This window comes from Thermobia domestica, chromosome 6 (genome assembly GCF_964235325.1).
Source record: "Thermobia domestica chromosome 6, izTheDome1.hap1.1, whole genome shotgun sequence".
NCBI classification, from domain to species: domain Eukaryota; kingdom Metazoa; phylum Arthropoda; class Insecta; order Zygentoma; family Lepismatidae; genus Thermobia; species Thermobia domestica.
This window is the reverse complement of record NC_137459.1, coordinates 250356714-250377312: the sequence shown is the minus strand read 5'-3', so window position 1 is coordinate 250377312 and position 20599 is coordinate 250356714.

Sequence of the window (20599 nt, the reverse complement as noted above, 5' to 3'; positions counted from 1 at the left end):
ATGTGGAAGTCGATCCCTATCATGAATACAAGAACGGGAACTGTGAGGTAGCGAAAATAAAATGGTTAGAAGTATTTGGAGCGGAAGAGGCAAACATTCAGGTGAATCAAAACGCTATACAAACTTTTATTTCATAACAACTACAGTAGTAGAGTATTAGTATATAGTTTCAGTAAGTTATATTTCATGAAAAATTATATGAAACGTACGCGGAATTCTTAAGTGATACAGACTATCTCCCGGAATTACTGGATATCTTGATAAGAAAAGACAGACGAAAATCGGAAATGCCAGATTGAAAAAATGTATTCGAATAGTGCTAGTGTTTCATGTGTGTTATTTAGTGGTTAAAACATTAATGTGAATTGTGTATTAAAAACTATAAAAGTATAGGGTGTATCAAAAAGATTTATCCACTTTGACAAGTCTGTACTTCTGAAACTAATAAACATATACAAATAGTTTTTGTTTTGCATGACAGTGAAACTCAAAAAGTTTTTATTGCACCTGTTCATACGTGTTCAATGTTCTTCCTGTGAGATGCATGGCATATGTCCATGCGGTATTCAAATTCGTCCCTAACTGCAGCTAGTATGTCTTCAGTTACAGCTTCCACAACTGCCGTTATAAGATGTCGCAGTTCATTCAATGTGCTTGGTAACGGAGGCACATAAACGGAGTCTTTTATAAACCCCAACAAGAAATAATCATATTCAGTAAGGTCTGGTGACCTTGGAGGCCAGTAATGTAACGCTGCATTATTTGGTCCAGTGCGATCGATCCATCGTTGTGGAATCGTTCGATTTAAAAATCCCCGCACTTTGCCATGCCAGTCTGGCGGTGCCCCATCCTGTTGGTAGATGAAATCATTCCAATCAGTCTCCAACTGTGGGAAAAGATAGTGCTCAAGCATATCAAGGTAGGTTATCTCCGCCACATTGTTCTCGGCACAGAAAAATGGACCGTACACCTTTTTTTCGGGAAACTGCACAAAACACACTAACTTTTGGCGAGTCTCTCTCATGTTGTACAACTTCATGTGGGTGTTCCGTTCCCCATATTCGTTTTGTCACGTTCACAAAGAGCTTGCAGTAGCTGAATTCTGTATGGTTTCATGTGTAAACGACGACGCAACACACGCCAGACGGACATCGAGGGCATGTTGAGCTGTCGTACTGCACGACGAACGGATTTCTGCGGACTGTGTGTAAAACATTTACGGACGCGCTCCACGTCTGCGTCGGGCACTCGTGGACGTCCCGGTGATTTTCCCTTACACAAACAACCTGTTGTTCGGAATTGTTCATGCCATCGTATAATGCTCTGTGCAGTAGGAGGATCTACACCATACTTAGTACGAAAGTCACGCTGAACAGTTATCACTGACTTGCACTCCGCAAAACGTAGTACACAAAACGCTTTCTGTTGTCTAGATGCCATTTTAACCAGAACCGTAGTGGGCGTTCACTCAATCACACTGATGCTACCTATCGGAAACCATGTACAGCTAGAGATGTTCCTTTTTCCAATAGTGCGTTGTTCACTCACATCTCTGAAAAGACAGAATAGATATTATTGTTTAAAACCAGATGATTCTTTTTGATACACGCTGTATACTTAGGTAATAATAATCCAATTGAATGCATGGAATTCAAGTTAAATCTTCCTCATGATTGTACTCATCTTAGTAATACTGGAACATTTGCAGCGAAGTACTTATGTATTGATAAAACTCTTAGTGAACTCTTTGAAGTGTTTGAACAAGAACATAGTGAAATCTCATTTATATGGTTTAGGCGGAAAACTTGTGATCTTTTAAAAAAATACAGAATTTGTTGGACAAATTATACCGTATTATCGATGTACCGTATTATCAGTGTATTATCGATATTCAAGGTATCGAAATGTCTGATAACGAATATATCATTCGAAAATTTTGTTTAACTGCATGCGATGATACAGTAAATTTCCATTGCTCGGTAAAATCACCAATAGATTATAATTTATTATCACTAGGATGTCAAAAACAAATTGACTGGTTAACATCAAATTTACATGGTTTGAAGGGAATAGCAAAACCGGATATATTGTATCATGCATACGAAAACTTGTATATCAATTATGTGCGAATAATTCAACCTTTTATTGTAAAGGTTTAAAAAATCTCTTTGGATTAAGAGAATATTGGCATTAAATAATGTTATTGATTTAGAAACAAAACATTATCCTTCATTAAATGAATTATGTGCAAACACATTTAACGAATATTAATCTTTTCACACAAACATTGTAAAGAAATCACGATGTGTATATCGTAATGCACAACAGTTGAATTATTGGTAGAAAAATGAAAGCATTAACAGCATTAACTAATGCATTATCAAGATTGTAATCTTTTTTCTTAGGAATTGTAAATAAAATGCAGGAATGTAAGTTTTTAAATAAATAGTATTTTTTTAAAAAAATTGTATATATGAAAAATCTAAAAAATGTAAATATATAATAAAAATAAAAAATAAGAATACTTAAGTCTTCTTTTTTTTAAAAAAAAAAGGTTTGCATTTTTATAAATATCATTCTTTTTCATTTTTTTCTTAAACATTTTAAACACTTTTGAAATGAATTAGTGCAAATAATATTATGCAAAAAGAATAAAACAAAATATTCGCACAACACAGAATTATTATGTTGATATTGATGATCATTCCTAAAATATATTTTAGTATTTTTTTATGAAAAGTTTTTTTTTTTTATTTCCTTGGGAATGTCCATAGCGAGACTATCAAAGTAATATCCATGTGTTTTTCTCATCGATGTACACTGCAACCCAATGTGATTCTCTTGATGTATCAAGATTATTCACATGTAACACATAATCATACACTTTCCCAAATTCACTATACAGTAAGGCTTCATGAAAACTTGCACCTATATTGTCCGAAACGATGCTTATTATGTGCACACCTATGAACATGAATGCTTAATGAAGTATACATTGGACAATTTATTTCTTCTAAATTTGTAACATTGCTTTGTAGAATTTCTTGAAGAAAATCCTTGCAAGTTATTCCGTATCAATATATGGTTGTAGTATTTGAACAATATGTTTGAAGTATTTCCTTAAGATTTGAATATTCTACATCGCCTTCGTTCCAGGTAATGCCATATACATTCTCACCTAGGTACTTGTTTGTGGTTATGATCAGCTCAACTAACTTATTTAAAGGAAATGGTGGTTTAAAAATCCAATTTTTAAGAAAGGAAACGTCAGGATTTACAAGGGCTAGCTCCTTTACAATAAACTCGTCATCTTTATCGTGATAGACAGAGAAGTGTACAGCAACCCTCATCGTACTCAACTGAATAAATTTGAAGGTGTTAAAATTATAAATATTTCTATCATTGTCTACTTGTGCTAAGAAATCAAATTGTGCATACACAATGCATGTAACATGTTCAGTTAAAGTTTCTGAAAATGATGCTTTTAAATTTACAAGGGAATCGCGTACTACATCCCATGTATTGTCATCTAAAGTTCCTGTTGGAGATAGAATAAAAGTATACAGAGCATATCCGTTTGGATATGCATCAAGAGTAGCAGTATGTGAATAATTTTGATAATACAGGGTGCGGCACGTAAAACCGGCCCGTAAAGTGAACACATAAAATGAAATGTAATGTATTGAATATGATTAACTACAACACATAAATGAAATGTAATGTATTGAATATGACTACTCACCTTCACAGCAGGTGCTGAAAGTGTCCTCCGCCCACTTCAACACACATGTGAGCACGATTGAGGAGATTCATATATACCCTTGTCAGTTCTTGTGTTGTAATGCTATTGGTGACATCCTGGATCCTGGTCTTGAGTTCTTCAATTGTGGGTGGATTTGTTTCGTATACTTTTCCCTTTAACAGTCCCCATAAGTAAAAGTCACACGTGGACAAGTCTGGTGACCGAGGAGGCCACAAGCCTTTGCTGATTGTCCTCTCTGGTGTAAACATCTCATGCACAAGGGACAATGATGCAGCTGATGTGTGGCATGTTGCACCGTCCTGCTGAAAGTAACATAACTGACGCTTCTCTTCGGTCAAGTGTGTATAAAACTCCTCCAGGATTTCCATATACACGTCACTGTTCACTGTCGTCTCAAAAAATATGGGTCCAATAACGCGTGTGGCGGAAATGGCACACCAAACACCAATCTTCTCATCATGCAAGGGTACCTGGTGGATTGCGTGTGGATTTTCTGTCGACCAATACCGGTTGTTTTGGGAATTTACGTACCCAGACAGGTGGAACCACGGCTCGTCACTCATGATGAGCATTAGTGAATCGAAGAAACCACTGGCAACATTGCTCAACAGCCATGAACAGAAATGCACCCTCTTCTGCAGGTCAGGCTCCTTCAGTTCTTGCACAACACTTATCCGGTACGGTTTTAACTTCAGTCCCCTTAAAACACGTCTGCAACTTCTCTAACTCGCATGAACCTGTTGACTCAATCTCCTGGTTGACTTTCGAGGTCTTCTTGTCATTCTCTCTTCCACCTGCATCTTTAATTCAGGTGTGCAGGCAGATGGTCGTCTGTTCCTGCGAGCATTTTGAACCGATCCTGTACGCCGCCATTTTTCAATCAATTCCTGAATGGTGCTTTATGCTGGCACAGAACGTCCTGGAAATTTCTCCCGAAACAAATTCTTTGTTTTCACAAAAGATCCAGTGATAATGAACCCTTCAACAATGGCAACACGCTCGGGTATCGAATACGGCATTATCACACACTGACACTCACCCGGCTTAACACAACGAGGCCTTTTTCTCAACTGGTTTCGACAAGTTTCACTGGCTGCGGCTGCACGTGACTGCTGCAGGTCACGTAAGTCGACCCGACCTCGACACGCCATCTCTTGGTAGGAAGGTAGATTATTTAAGTGTTGCCAAAAACACAATATACCAGAATATTACGACGGGCCGGTTTTACGTGCCGCACTCTGTATATACCAGTACCTGAAACCAAAGTATAGTAACTTAGAAGGTATAAATCGTTACTAAAATCAGGGGGAGGAGGTTGGGAGGAAATGATTTTGAGCCGACTTGTAATTACAGTTTGTTAACGTTAAAGTTTCGAAACTCATAGGGTTTAAGATGTGATTTCCCATTGAAGGCTGTGTTGGAGATGAAACCAATAAACAAGCCTTTAGGAACAATACCCACGAAGAGATTATCAATGTTGTAAGACTTGTGCAGGTATAGTATAAGATCTTGTCTTCACTCTTGTTAGAGGTAACTTCGCCGTTTCCGAAAACATTCGCGTATTTAATTGCATAGCTAAATCTACAGCTGCATCAAAGCGTCGTACATGAAGAATAACTTCAAGTGCAACTTTATAACTTGTATTTTCAGGAGACATTAAGCAAACCTTATCTTTACTACGGTGTAATTTTACACGTAAACTTAGTTTGTTGGGAAGCATACGATCTAAACTTACAATATCAGTATGAAGACGTCCATACATTTCAAAAGATATACTATTTTTCCACCTTATTACCACGTTTTTGAAAATCAGCATTTGTACTATCTGATTTATTAAAATGTTTTGCAGTACCTTTATGCCACATGGCAGATGTTAAATGCGTTTCAGAAGCATCTTAAGAATAATTTAATAATGTTTGAATGTATGCACGATAAGGATAAAATCCTGATGAACTAATTAATTTATCATTTAACGAAATATCAATTTTACTAAATAATGAATGTAAGAAATTATTTACTGGAGCAACAGTATCATCTTGAGTTAAAGTTGTACCATCAGCTTTTGTAATTTTAGAATGTTCATCAAGATATAGATATGCAGCATGAACAAATCCACCTGTTTCTCCAGGAATAACAAATTCAATAGGTCTTTCTGAGGTTAATGTACAAATAGGACGATATTCAGCATTTGTAGATGCTTCAATGGCTGTTTGTGTCATTGGTATAGAAAATAAATAAAACTCATTGGTACAGTTCGCGGCAAAGAAATTGTTACAAAAATCCTAAGTTCAAATTAATAAAAAGCTCTTCCCCGTTTTCTTATGCATCCAGAAATACATGTCTCAATAGCACATTGATAGAGAGCTTACATTTGGTTTCAAGAGTCGAAGGTTTGATCTCAAGCCATATGAGTTCCTGGGCGAAATTGAGAGAGAGGGAGAAAGATTCAACTATGGAGACAGAGGCAGATGATTTATATACACAGATTTAGAATTGGGGAAAAATGATCGGACAGCAATCGTATTATGACGAAAATTGTGATTTTGTGAAACAGAAGAAGAGACAGTTTCGAACTGCAAGGATCATATTAGGCAGTTGTCGAATTAAGGTGGAGAACTCTTTTAGAGCATCAGATGATTACGAAGGCAAAGAAAGGTTTTGAGATCTGAGGAATTAGGAATTTTAAAAAAATCTGAAACTTCCGAGACGGGTTTCGAACCACGAAACTTGTAGTAATCGAAACAGATGACTTTATCCATTCTGCTACGGAGAACTGTATGCACTCTTTTACATACGTTTCCTTTAGCTACGTTGAAAGCTAACTTAATGGGATATTCCAAAAGTCGACTCGATGGGTGCGCCGTTCATATAGGACGTAAACCTCATGTAACTTAGTTACAATGAATCGTGGCGGATATAAATCATTGATCAGGTAATGGCGATTGGTTTGAAACAAATGCAGAATATGAGAATTAAATCAGTCATATCTGTGGTTTCGTGCGGAGAAGAAACTTGTGAACCAAAGGTTTAACAACAACTCAATATATTATTATAAACTTTGCCGAAGATTATTCACTTATATCATGATAAAAGGAATACCAAAGACCTTCTGAAACGAAGAAATACAATTTCGCAAGCGGAGGCAAAGAAACCTATATTAACCAGACTGAAGACGAATCATTTACCGCGTAGTCATCGTGGTTCAGTGGTCAAGGCGCTGGATCAGTAATCTGGAGATTCGTGGTTCGAATCCACGTCGGACATTTTCTTTTACTTTAGGATTTTTGATGGCGATTGATCGACAATGACACACGTTTTATTATATTCAGATATTTGAATACTCGGATGTTTCAATACTTGAACTATCAAAGCTTCATGAATAATAATACTAATAATAATAAATTAATAATAATTATTATTATCTCGTAGAATATTAAAATCTAGGAGCTAATTATCGCTCAGTTCATACCATTACAAGCAGAAACGTGACATTTGGCAAGAATATTTTGGTTTTGTTTAATGTTGCCCACGAGAAGAGGAATTTTTCATCCCGTTTCTAAAACAAAAAAAAAATGAGAATTAACATTTTACATTCGAGACGGGACAAGGCTAACTCAAATTATCGTTTCACTTTGGAGATGAGAATTGAGACGAGACGAAATGTATCGTAAACATTTCTCGTCTTGTCTCGATTCTCGAAATAGTGTATGTCCATTCTTTAAGTAACAATTGCTCTAGACTGAATCTTATAGGCTTCATGTTACCTTGTATTTCAGAGCTCATTGAATTATGGTTTGTGTAGGTATTTTTGTAGCAAAGCTTTTATAATTACCTCTGCATCCTAAAAATTAGTTTATTATATGTCTTACTTTTGAGTGATATTCAGTTATATTTATTACAGTTATTTTCCTTAAAACATACAGTAGAATACTTTGTACATGAAACTTCGGTGGAAAGCTCTTGTTTAAAATGTGGGTAGTTGCAGAGGCGTGTCATGAAGGCACGGAACTCCCTCTCCAAAATTCCTACATTTAAGTAAGTTTTACCAAATTTTAGGCCAACTTTAAAATTTTTAATACCATTATTGATTATTATTTTTATTATTATTATTATTATTATTATTATTATTATTATTATTATTATTATTATTATTATTATTATTATTATTATTATTATTATTATTATTATTGTGAGAAAAATACACATAAAATTTGTAATATAAGCTTCTGTACGTTGGTTTACTGACCATGAATTGGGACTTAAAAATTTCATCCGTTTTCCCACTTAAAAGTACCGATAATTCAACAAGGAAATAATTAGACCATGATAATTTAATTGACATTTTTCGCAATTTTACCAATGACAAACACTTTACCATTTTATATCGTAAAGGTCAGATCCATCGTTATTGTAAGAGAGGTGCTTGAGCGATTGATGGTGGAAATTCAAACTCCGATTAGTAAGAGTTTCACAACCTGATTGTATTACAAGTGTAAACTCTTTTTTCGTAAATAGGCCATGGATCATGTCAGAGTTGATGACGATGTGTTTTGGTGAGTCAGTAGTTCATGGTAGATGGTAAGTCGTAGTGGGTCATAGTGGGTGGAGAGTCGTAGTGGGTCACGGTGGGTCATGGGTCAGACTGGGTAACGGTGGGTGCTGGGACAGTGGGTTGTGGGTCAAGGTTTCATTGACCCACGCCATCTCTGGGTTAACTGGTTTGGGTTCTGTTTAAACTTGAAACAGAATGTGTCCGTTTATTTCAGAAAACGAACCGTAATTTGGTTCAGTTTTGTTTGAAAATAGACACTATATTGCCACTTTTCAGAATATCCGTATATATTTTGGAAAATTTCCAAACGAAATGTAATGGTTTCGTTTAAGGTTAAGATATTATGAGTCTGCTGTTTCACTTTTGAATGGAATTACGATTCCCCATGTTTTTTTCTACTTTTTTTGTGAAAAAACGTTAATGAGCAATAGAAAATACAACTGTTTTTCGTTTCGGATTGGTTTGGGTTAACAGCTTGAAAACGAAATCTTTATTTTTAATGTCCAACGATTATGCCAGTTAAGTTGAGGAAGACTATGATTGAAGCAAGTGAATTATGATGGACGAAATGGTGGAAGTGGGAGTGTCCCGAGAAAACCCACGAACACAATGTTGTCCGTCTCAAGCTTACTTGCTTTGGGGACGAACCAGGCATCCCACCCATCAGATAGTTCAGTAGGCAGGGTCTCAGTTTCGATTCCCGATAGTGGAGCCTTTGAGATATTAAATGTCCTCGATGTATCTGTGTTCATGCCCAGTCGTTCAAGGTTACTGGAAATATCTGTAAAACGAGAATAACCGAATATATTAGAGATAAGTTACGGAAATACTTTCGTTTTTTTTAATTTAAACTTGAATTCTCTGGACTATAGTATTTTATCATGACCGAAATCAGTGTTTCATCGTTAACAAAATATTGGAATCGTAAAAGTTTGCAATTTGTTACATACACGAGTGTTTCTTGACTGTTACTTAAAAGAGCGATCTCAGGGTAGTGGCTTGCGCATTCGTTTCGTGACTTAGGGGTCCGCGGTTTGCGTCCCTCCTAATACATTCAGAAAATTTTTATAATTAGAAATGTAGATATTTCTGAAGTATAATAACATGAAAAGTAGTCAATTTCTCTCGTTCTTACAAGTTAGAGGTGAAACGACTTCCTTCACAGAGGGAAAACTAACATGACGTCACAGCTCTCGATTCCTACTGTCTGAAAACTTTGCGTTTTTCGCGAACAATTCATGTACACAAAACAGTCATCCTTAAGGTCTAGTATGAGTCATAAATTTGTCTGAAACGACATTGTGGAATTGTTTCTACGTTCTTTCTCTCTTACTAAAAATAATAATAATATTTCCGTTTGTCATTTTCAAACACGTTCCATATATTCGTTCAACCAAAATTGGTAAATACGAACTATTTTTTGTATATATATTTTGTTAAAATATCAATATAACGCAAACATTATCCAATGTTTTTTACCCAAAGAAAGTGCGTTACTATGTGTCGTGATGAAGACAAATCCTACTTAGTTTTTGTTAAGGCATCCGAAGGTTCGATTTTCATATTTTCCAAAAGCTGACACCTTCTTTTCCTACCTCTTTTCTTTCCAAAGTATCTCTTAGAATACAATTCATCCTTATAGAGGATTCAAAACATTACCTTTCATTTTTCTTAACTTGAGTATGCTAATTTGCATTGAAATAGGACGTAATATTGAGGTCTCAAATATACAGTAATAATAATAATAATAATATAGAAGACAAATCCTGTATCAGGACACACTGTATTAAAATCTGTAAAATCGCCCGTAGCGTTAGGCAGAAGTTGCAAGATAGCCGAGATTGGAGAGAACTCTCAGGGCCATCAGGACATACCCTCTGCATACGTCCCTACAACAAACTAAATGTTATAACGGAAAGTTTCGAGGTAAATTTCATGTAGAAAGTAGGGATACAAAACTCACAAGAGCCATAAAAAAATTTGTTTTTAAGTAATGATTATGCCGGCTAAGCTACAGAAGTCGTCGATGATGAGAATGAAAGAAATATTGGAATAAAGAAATTGGGAGAAAGCGGAACCCGGAGAAAACCTACACGCAGAGTGCTTGTTCAGCACAATGCCCACTAGGCGGGAGCTGGTGGAAGAGGGTGAACCATTAAATTAACAGCACGCCAGTAATATTATTATTATTATTATTATTATTATTATTATTATTATTATTATTATTATTAACAGTAATAATAATAATAAATAATGGTATTAAAATTTTAAAGTTGGCCTAAAATTTGGTAAAACTTACTTAAATGTAGGAATTTTGGAGAGGGGGTTCCGTGCCTTCAAGACACGCCTCTGCAACTACCCACATTTTAACCCATTTAAACCCAAATTATTTTTTTTGTCGAATTGAATGTTGGTTCCTGCCAGATTGGTAGAAATAAAGGTAAATAACATATTTAAATACATTATGGTTCACGAAAATGTCATGGACCCCTAATTTGGTAATGTTCCATTTTTGGAACAACGGGCCTGAAAGGGTACAGGTTTCTGAAAGAAAATATTTCAATTTAGCCAGGCTAAAGTACTATTTCGTTAAACTTTTTAGATACAGATTTTACAATAATTTGCAATATTCATTAGATACAAAGTATACAAATATTGAAAATGTTAATATTATGCATATCCACATAATAACATATTTTTTTTCATTATACTTATTTTCCAATACATCACATTCTTACTACTGATGTAAGTAAAAGAAGCACTTCCGTGTTGTGTTGCTTTCACTGTCCACATCTTGATTGTCTTTCTGATTTTACATGTCCTTCTTTGTCATATCCCACTTAATTTATTGCTTGTTTGTTGACTGGTCGCAATAGGTCTCCCAACAGTTGCACTTGTTGAGATTACATTTCTTATGCGACTTTGCAGAAGGCTGACTTTCATCACAGGTACTAGGTTTCGGAGCTTCATCATCCAACAAACTTTTATCTATAAATTCATTTCTCAGCTGGCCGCTTTGCATTACTGTAATAGAAGCTTCTTCGTTAGTAAGCAACTGATTTCTAGATAGCCTATCTATAACTATTTTTCTTCTTCCGAGAACTCTTCATTTTCTGGTGGTGTAATGACAATATCTGCAGCAAGAATATATTCTCCGTTAGCAAGTATATTGATCATTTCGTCAACAGTCAATCTGAAATAGGGAGGGAGGATTTAGATTTCTGGGCATCTGTGGCCATCTTAGCCCGTCACGTTTGACACTCGTCGAGAACACTCTCCAAGGAAAGGGAAGAAAGCAAGTGTTCGGGAAGGAAGGAAGCGGCCTGGGACATATATGTTAGGTACCTCCCCGGCATTTGCTTGGTGTGAACGAGGAAAACCCAGGAAAACGTCATTCAGGATGGCTGGTCTGAAAAGTTTCTTACATTTTTTCGACCGAGAGCCCGCACCGTGAATCAAACCCGGGACCGCGCGCACTCTATCTGAAATAAAACAGTATAACTAGAATTAAATAATCCATATGAAGTTGTGAAATACACATTTAAAATATAAAACAACAAAATATTTATTTGTTTACAAGTTACCAGATACAGCTCAAAGGTTATTTTACACTGGAGTGATCAACATAGTGATAACATTCGGGAAGGAGGGGAAAGGAAGGCGGCCAGGGCCTGTAAAATTGCGTAGGTTGCTAATGATTCCCCAACAGTACATATAACTATATAATATGCCTTTATCTATGTCCAAAATTTACTGTTTTTATTTCACTGCAGTAAAGTGAAATCAATAATAAATGTTATAAATTTTTTTCAGGCATTCCTAACAACTCCTACATATAGGTAAATAATTGTACGATCTAGTGAATGAGCGATCAAGACACCTGCAACTCTATTTGGCTGTCATATTTCAACTGAAAAAGAGCTCCTTCGTGGCTAAGCGGTTAGTATACACGCCTTTGGTATGGGAGACCGGTTTCGATCCCGGCGGGAGTTCATGTGGTTCGGATTCCACTTTAATGAGTAGGCCAATTCTCATATAGCCTCGCTGCTGAAAGGAACGTTAAATTCACAATCAGCTCAACTCAACTGAAAAGCGTACTGCGTGGGTGTAACAATTAAATCAATTTTTTGTGTATAAATTTCCGCTCCTCCATTGATACCAATAAATTCCGAATGCAAGCGCAAAATGGCCTCAAAAGCGGCACAAATAGCATCAAATAAAAATTACGCTCATAAAATGTACGAAACAATTACTAATTCATGCAATAAAATTACCATATTCCATAGCTTTATGGGTACATTTACGCCCGTTGTTCCAATAATGGAAGAAACAAAATGCAAACTTCATGTACCCGTTCGAGCCCGTTGTTCCAATATTAGAACATTCAAAATTATAACACGTTTTTATTAATAACAATCATAACCAATTGTTGCATTTTACATGCACTGAAAACTTAATACGTCTCCTACCCAAATAGTATTATATAGGTAGAAAATTCATAAACGAACATAAAATTCACTTAGCTCCTTTGAGACGCCATAATTTGTTCTTATTCAACGCAACTAATATGGACAGTACACATCGTTCGCGCTAATTCAAGACAAAGATACGTCATTTGCTAAACCATTGGTGCCAAATGAAAAGGTCCATACAAAAATTGTTACCTTTATTCACATAATATGAAAAATAAAAGTAAAGTAAAAAATGTTCCAATTTTGGAACAAAGGGTTCAAATGGGTTAAACAAGAGCTTTCCACCGAAGTTTCATGTACAAAGTATTCTACTGTATGTTTTAAGGAAAATAACTGTAATAAATATAACTGAATATCACTCAAAAGTAAGACATATAATAAACTAATTTTTAGGATGCAGAGGTAATTATAAAAGCTTTGCTACAAAAATACCTACACAAACCATAATTCAATGAGCTCTGAAATACAAGGTAACATGAAGCCTATAAGATTCAGTCTAGAGCAATTGTTACTTAAAGAATAATCATACACTATTTCGAGAATCGAGACAAGACGAGAAATGTTTACGATACTTTTCGTCTCGTCTCGATTCTCATCTCCAAAGTGAAACGATAATTTGAGTTAGCCTTGTCCCGACTCGAATGTAAAATGTAATTCTCATTTTTTTTGTTTTAGAAAAATTCCTCTTCTCGTGGGCAACATTAAACAAAACCAAAATATTCTTGCCAAATGTCACGTTTCTGCTTGTAATGGTATGAACTGAGCGATAATTAGCTCCTAGATTTTAATATTCTACGAGATAATAATAATTATTATTAATTTATTATTATTACTATTTGGTCTAGGAATTAATTCGTGCGGTTGGTACGCACACATTGAAGCTGTAGTACAAACACAAAATACATAAATACCTTAAGAAAAATATTGTCCATCGCTAGCCACCACTTTCGCCCATCTGTCAGGCAATGTACGGATTCCGTGGCGAAAGAAGTCCTCATCCTTGGAAGCGATCCAGTCAGAGACCCATGTTTGATATCTTCTGAAGAAGTAAACCGCTGTCCAATCAAATCGTTGTTCATGCAATCGAACAAGTAGTAGTCCGAAGGAGCAACGTCTGGTGAATACGGCGGGTGAGGTAAAACTTCCCATCCGACATTTTCTAAATAGGTTTTGACCGGTTTTGCGACATGTGGGCGAGCGTTATCATGTTGAACAATAAGTTTATCATGTCTGTTCTCCCATTCTGGTCGTGTTCTGGCCAGAGCTTGCTTCAAACGCATTAATTGTCGTCGATAACGTTCTCCATTCATAGTTTCACCCGGTTGCAGCAGCTCATAGTACACCACACCTTTCATATCCCACCATATGCACAGCATAACCTTTGCACAGTGAATATCTCGTTTTGGTTGTGATGGACCTGGTTCACCTGGTTTCACCCAGGCCTTTTTTCGTTTAGGGTTCTCGTAATGGATCCACTTCTCATCACCCGTAATAATTCGATGCAGAAACCCCTTTCTTTCAATTCATGTGGAACCCAATGTGACATCTTTTGAATCATTCCCATAGCTTTCAAGCGTTTGGAGACTGTTGTTTGATCAACGCCTAATGCTGCTGCAAGTTGTTCCTGCGTTTGACACGAATCCTGCTCGAGCAATGCTGTCAATTCTTCGTCTTGAAATTTTTTTTTTGGCAGTCCAGCTCGCTCTTGGTCTGCCAAGCCGAAATCACCACTTCTAAACCGTGCAAACCACTTCTGACACGTTCGCTCAGCTAGAGCATGGTCACCATACACTTCCACCAAAATACGATGACTTTCAGTCGCACTTTTCTGCATGTTAAAGTAATGCAGCAGGACACCCCGCAAAAACACTTTATCAGGCACAAATTGCGCCATGTTCACTTAACTATAAACTGGTGTTGTTGACGCTTTAATCCACTGTCCTATACTACGAACGATACGCGATGACAGGGGTTTGCAACACATGTGTGGATACACGGAACTGTGGGACGCTCCGTTCGTTGCGCCATCTCTTGTCCACCCGCACGAATTAATTCCTAGACCAAATATTATTATTCATGAAGCTTTGATAGTTCAAGTATTGAAACATCCGAGTATTCAAATATCTGAATATAATAAAACGTGTGTCATCGTCGATCAATCGGCATCAAAAATCCTAAAGTAAAAAAAGTTCTAGCTCTCGAACTTCTTGTATAAATTAACAGAAAAATTCTGACCAAAGCATATATTCATTAATATATAATAGCGTTACAGTTTCGGCATATTAACTTTGCCTTCATCAGACACATTATGATATACAATTTCTAAGATTACAGCTTATATACTCCTTAAAAAGACTTTTAAAAAATTAGAATCTTTGGTAAGCGTAAGCATGCACATCACATGGTTTACCCTTCACAGAAAAATGGTTACATCAACACCACACACGGAGTTATTTAAACACCGAAACAGGTGTCGTAGTAGCACAGAAGTGGAGTCGAACTAACACCAAAAACGGTGTTAATCTTGTGAAATGACTTTGAATTTTAACACAGAGAGTGTTGAATTAACACGAAAACAGTGTTACTTATACGGCTTTGACCTTGAATTATGACACAGATTGTGTGTTGACATAATAAGAAAATGATGTTGAAGTAGCACAGGGACTGTGTTATTGTTCGCTAGTGGTTTACTATGCCACGCTTAGTTGCATGCATGGGGAGCATGCCCGCGACCGTTCGGTCTATTTAATGGACGGGTACCGCTAAAATGTGTCGCACCCCGCCCGTAGTTCCTCAATATACGCTATGTATTCACGTGCACTAGGTGCACCGTCAGAATTTGTCCCCTAATTCCGACTTCGCCTAAGCGATGTAACCCCCATTCACTGAGGGAGTGGGATACGCCTACTGCGCGCCCAGACGAAGTCCTGAGTGCCTACCAGTTAACCTACTGGTTGAGGCAGACTGCTAGCGAGTCAGTCCTACCATGCTCTGCAGGCATGGCACCCGAGCGTTTCAAAGCAAGCTCACCTCTCCCATACGCTCACCGTTACCCAGATTGCTGGGATTAGCTCCCGCATGGTACCGAATCCCACGGTATGACCACAGCCCGGCAGAGTCCAACCCAATTCCGGGGCCTCAGGCAATGCCCGAGGGGGCTTGTTCAATCCCGGCCCTGCCTACCTCTATCGTTCAACTGGCAACCACTTTGTCGTGTAGAGGTACCACGCACACGTCGAGATACTCCCGTATCTCATCCCGGACCCAATGGTACGTGTTAAGTCACCATTTGAGGTTGGTGCCGGCCCATATCCCACAGAGTTTCCTCCCTTTAGCAGGATCAGAACCGTTGCCCAGATTCCTGGGATTGGCCATCCCCCACCTCCGTTTGGTCTCCCCACAGGCAGGAATCCGACACACACCCCCGGTAGGGTCGTCCAAGCAATACGGGACTTCCTCTAATTACGGTAGAGGTACACCGTACATTACCAGAGCCAATGACTGATGTAGACCGCCTGCTCACGGCAGACATTGTCATTTGGGAGCCGAGTCTCCCTAGGGAGCATGTGCCTCCCCTGGCAGGCCCCTGGTAGCATGTGCCTCCCCAAATAATACGGGGCTACCTATCTTTTACGTGTTTAGGTACCACGTACACGTTGTAGCTAGGCTACTTGTCCGAAACCCAATGGTACGTGTAGACCACCATTAGAAGGGACACCCACACCCTTTCTCGGTAGGGCCGTTCAAGCAATACGGAACTACCTCTAATTACGGTAGAGGTACACCGTACATTACCAGACCCAATGGCTGATGTAGACTGTCTACCTTTAAAGACAATGGCCATTTAGGAGCGGCGGCTCTCCTGGCAGGGTCGTGTGCCCGCCCACTTCCTCAGCACTCCTGAGGTACAAGTATGGGTTAGGATGCTAAGTATCCCATCCCGGACCCAAGAGAACGCATATCACTCTCTTTGAGGACAACCGAGGTCATCCTCCCGGTAGGGCGCTGGATCCGCCCACACTCTTGGACACACCAGCTACCCACTCTTTTTAGCGTGTTGAGGTACCACGCAGCCGTATCTCCCGGACCCAAGGGCACGGCCTAATTGCCCATTTCGGGGGATACCCGAGGGCTCACCCCCGCCGATAAGTACAGCAGCCGAAGCTGCCTACCCCAGTGCAAACGTGATGGGGTCACACGTACTCTCCCAGATCCAATGGCACGAGTTAGTCGCCCATTTCGGTGGATACCCGAAGGTTCATCTCCGCAGGTAGGTTGTTGTCCTGCTTTATATACAACTTCACAAGGAGAAGTGTAAGTTCGCTCAGGACACTCGAATGGAAGTTTGTCTCCAAGCTCCCACCCGAACAATCTCCCCCAAGGCACACTGTGGCTACAATGCATGCCACAGGCATCGGGCCATTGGGGGTCATGGGGACTGTGTTATATTGATACTTGACATGGTGTAATAATAACACAAAATAATTAACACACTACACACTATGTTATTTTCTTTGTATTGGTTCAACACCGCCACAAGAAACAACACTTTTCTCCACACTACCGACACTGACATGGTATCGAACATACTAACACAGATCCGAATTTAACACCGCTCAACACCGGTTGTGTGTTAAAGACGTAACACACCCCCTTGTTAAACGCCAACACCGCGGGTTCTGTGTTGAACTAATACCGCATAGTGGTAGTTACGCTGGAACCACTGCCCTGTGTTAAATTTGAGTTGAATTAACACAACCATTTTTTACTGTATAGATGAGGCTCGGTCCTGAGACGTTTATCATTTCACTCTGACGGTAGAACTTAGGAGACGGGGATGGGATATACATAAAAATAAATAAAACTTAATAACTCTTGAACCGTCGGATCGATCTCCATTAAATTTTCAGCCTAGATGAAGTTCGAATCTGAGATGGGTTTTGTCATATCACTTTGACGGTGTAACTGAAGGGAGAGAGAGAAATATTTTAAAATGATTGAAAATGACCAATATTAGTGTGAAACGTATAGTTTTGGGGGTTGCTGAGATGAACAGTGAGACTTCCGAAGCTGTTTAAATCCAAATTTAGCCCCGCAACTTGATCGAGAGGGACGGATGATCGAAATGACTAATATCAGTATCGAATCCATAGTTTTCGGGGTTGCTGACATGAATATTGACACTTACGATGCTGTGCCCAGCCAACATGGGGAGGGGAAAGGATATATAAAAATTATCGAAAATATCTGATAGCATAGAGCTCATAATAATAGTAAAAAGTGACTGACTAACGGTACATATTATACTATTTTTTTTCTTAATTTAACTCAGCGAAGCAGGTATTTGATGCTAGTATATCATATACCGTATAAACGTGGAATTAATGGGAAGAATTCTCTAAAATGTAAAGAGAACCTCAGCATTTTCGTCTGTTATCAGTGAGTGGCTGAGTGAGTGTACCTGTGGGTTAACAGTGGCGGCTCAACATCTTAGCACATAGAGGAACAGTACTGGTGAGTACGGTAAGGACTTAAAAATTTTTCCACCCCCCAGACTTATAATTTTTTCCATTAAAATAATGAGGTACAGTCCGCAGCAAAAAACCTGCAACATGAGCATGTAAGCTTATTGTGAAACTACGCCTAACAGCGCATTGAATCAACATAACGTTTAACCTCAGCATCCTCCCCTGCACACTTATTTTGGAGCAAAAGACTTCGTTTCACAATAAACTTACATGTTCATGTTGCAGGTTTTTTGCAGCGGACTGTACAACATGGGCTTTTAAGTCAAATTTGGGACGCTATGGCATCAAGACCGAAAGGACCAGGAACCCAAAACTTTAGAGATGGGTCCTCAACCCTCGTCACTTTCCCCCATGGCACCCCTCTCCTTCCCCTTCCGTGGAAAATTAGTCCAAACATGGGGTAGGTCTTGACCTTTGACCCTACTTTTGGAAGAATATCAGTGACAGTCCCCATGAGGCATTTTTTTATATTTTTCAATTGAAATACCGTATCTTCCAGACCGCGGAGCCCCCCAAAAATCCTCAACTCTCTCGTGTCCTCTCAATTAGGAAAAGTCCTAAGCCCTAGGAATTTTGAGTTAAATCGGACTATAAATTAAAAAAAAAAACTTTTGCCCATCGGAACTCTTCTAGTGCATTAAGGAAACAACTTTATTACGAAATATGACTCAAATCACGGGCATACACACTTAGTTTAAACCAATGTGTAAGATCTGGTCACGCAGGAGTGAATAAATACAAGTGAAATTGTGCAGTGTCATGAAGTGTTAGTGCTAGTGTTTGTGATTTGTGTAAAAAAGGGACCACAGGAGAAAAAACAATCAAAGTCATACGGTGTAAACCAGAAGAAAGAAGCCAGAAACAAATTAATTAATTAACTAAATAGAACAAACAAAATTAATCATTAACTTAAATGTGAAAAAATATTTAAACAATGCATCATGATAATAACTAATTTATCAAACATATTAAAATATAATGTAAATTACATTATCGGAACTAGAAGAAGAAGAAGAAGAAGAAGCAAAGACTCTAATTAATTTATTAAACAAGCTAATTAATTAGACTAAAAAATAAATGGGACAAATAAACTAATAATGGATAAACTAAATTAGAAATAACTAAAAAATGAAATGAAATCTTTGTTTTACGTCCCAGGCTTATGCCGGTTGGACTAAAGGAAACGGTGATGATGAGAGATGAGTAAAATAGTGGAATGAAGAAAGTGGGAGGAACCAGGAGAACCCCGAGAAAACCCACGAGCACGGTGTTTGTCCACCACAAAGTCCACACGGCGCGAGCTGGGATCGAACCAAGGACCCTAAGCACCGGAGGTGAACTAGAGATAACTAAAAATAAAAAGAAACGCTTAAATAAGGAAGTGAGAATTAAGCTTGGAGAAACAATAAATATATATGCAAACTCTTAGAAGATATCAATGCATGGGAAACTAGAACAAAAATAAAACCTAGTAAGACTAGTCAAAATTCGATAGATAACACTTCACAAGGACAATTTATTGCTAGTTTTGCTATATAATTTGTATTTTTTGTATGTTTCATGTTTGTTGTGTTTGAGGTTTCGTTCAATTTCCTTTTCTAAATATGGATTGCAAATAAAGAAAAAACGGGCTATGATGATAACCCGTTTCGGTTTAAAATTTCAGATACTGGTTCTGAAAGACGGATCTGAGCTTAAATGAAACAAAAACTCCCCAACCACTGACCTGGAAAACAAAAGCACAGTATCAAACCATAACTTCAATGATCACTGATAATAAAGCATGCAAAAACAATGTTGCCAACAACAATAAAAAGAGTAATGTGTTTCTCAAATCCGGCGTTCTCTTTGAGACACCCTTTATTAACTAAAAATAAAACTATATGTTTCAAATTTTGAAAATTTCGATCCTTAGGAGGAAAGAATATTTCTACAATATTGAAATTTCAATTTATTTACTCGCAAAGTGTCATATGTCGTATTGGCTTAAGAGTTAGAGGCGTGAAATTCGGTATGCAAAATCTTAATACAAATAATGGAACATGTGTTTCAGCATTTGGAAAGTTTCGCTCCTTAGGACGGAAAAGGTGGTCATTACTACAATATCCAAATTTCCCTTTGTTCACTGAGAAAGTGCTCATTGGGAGCATTTACTTAAGTTGGATATATATAAGATTGGGATATACGCTCTTAAATAAAAAATATTGAATATGTATCTCATCATCTGCGAAAATTCCACTTATAAAGAGGGTAAGGGGAGACAATTTCTATAATATAAAAAAAA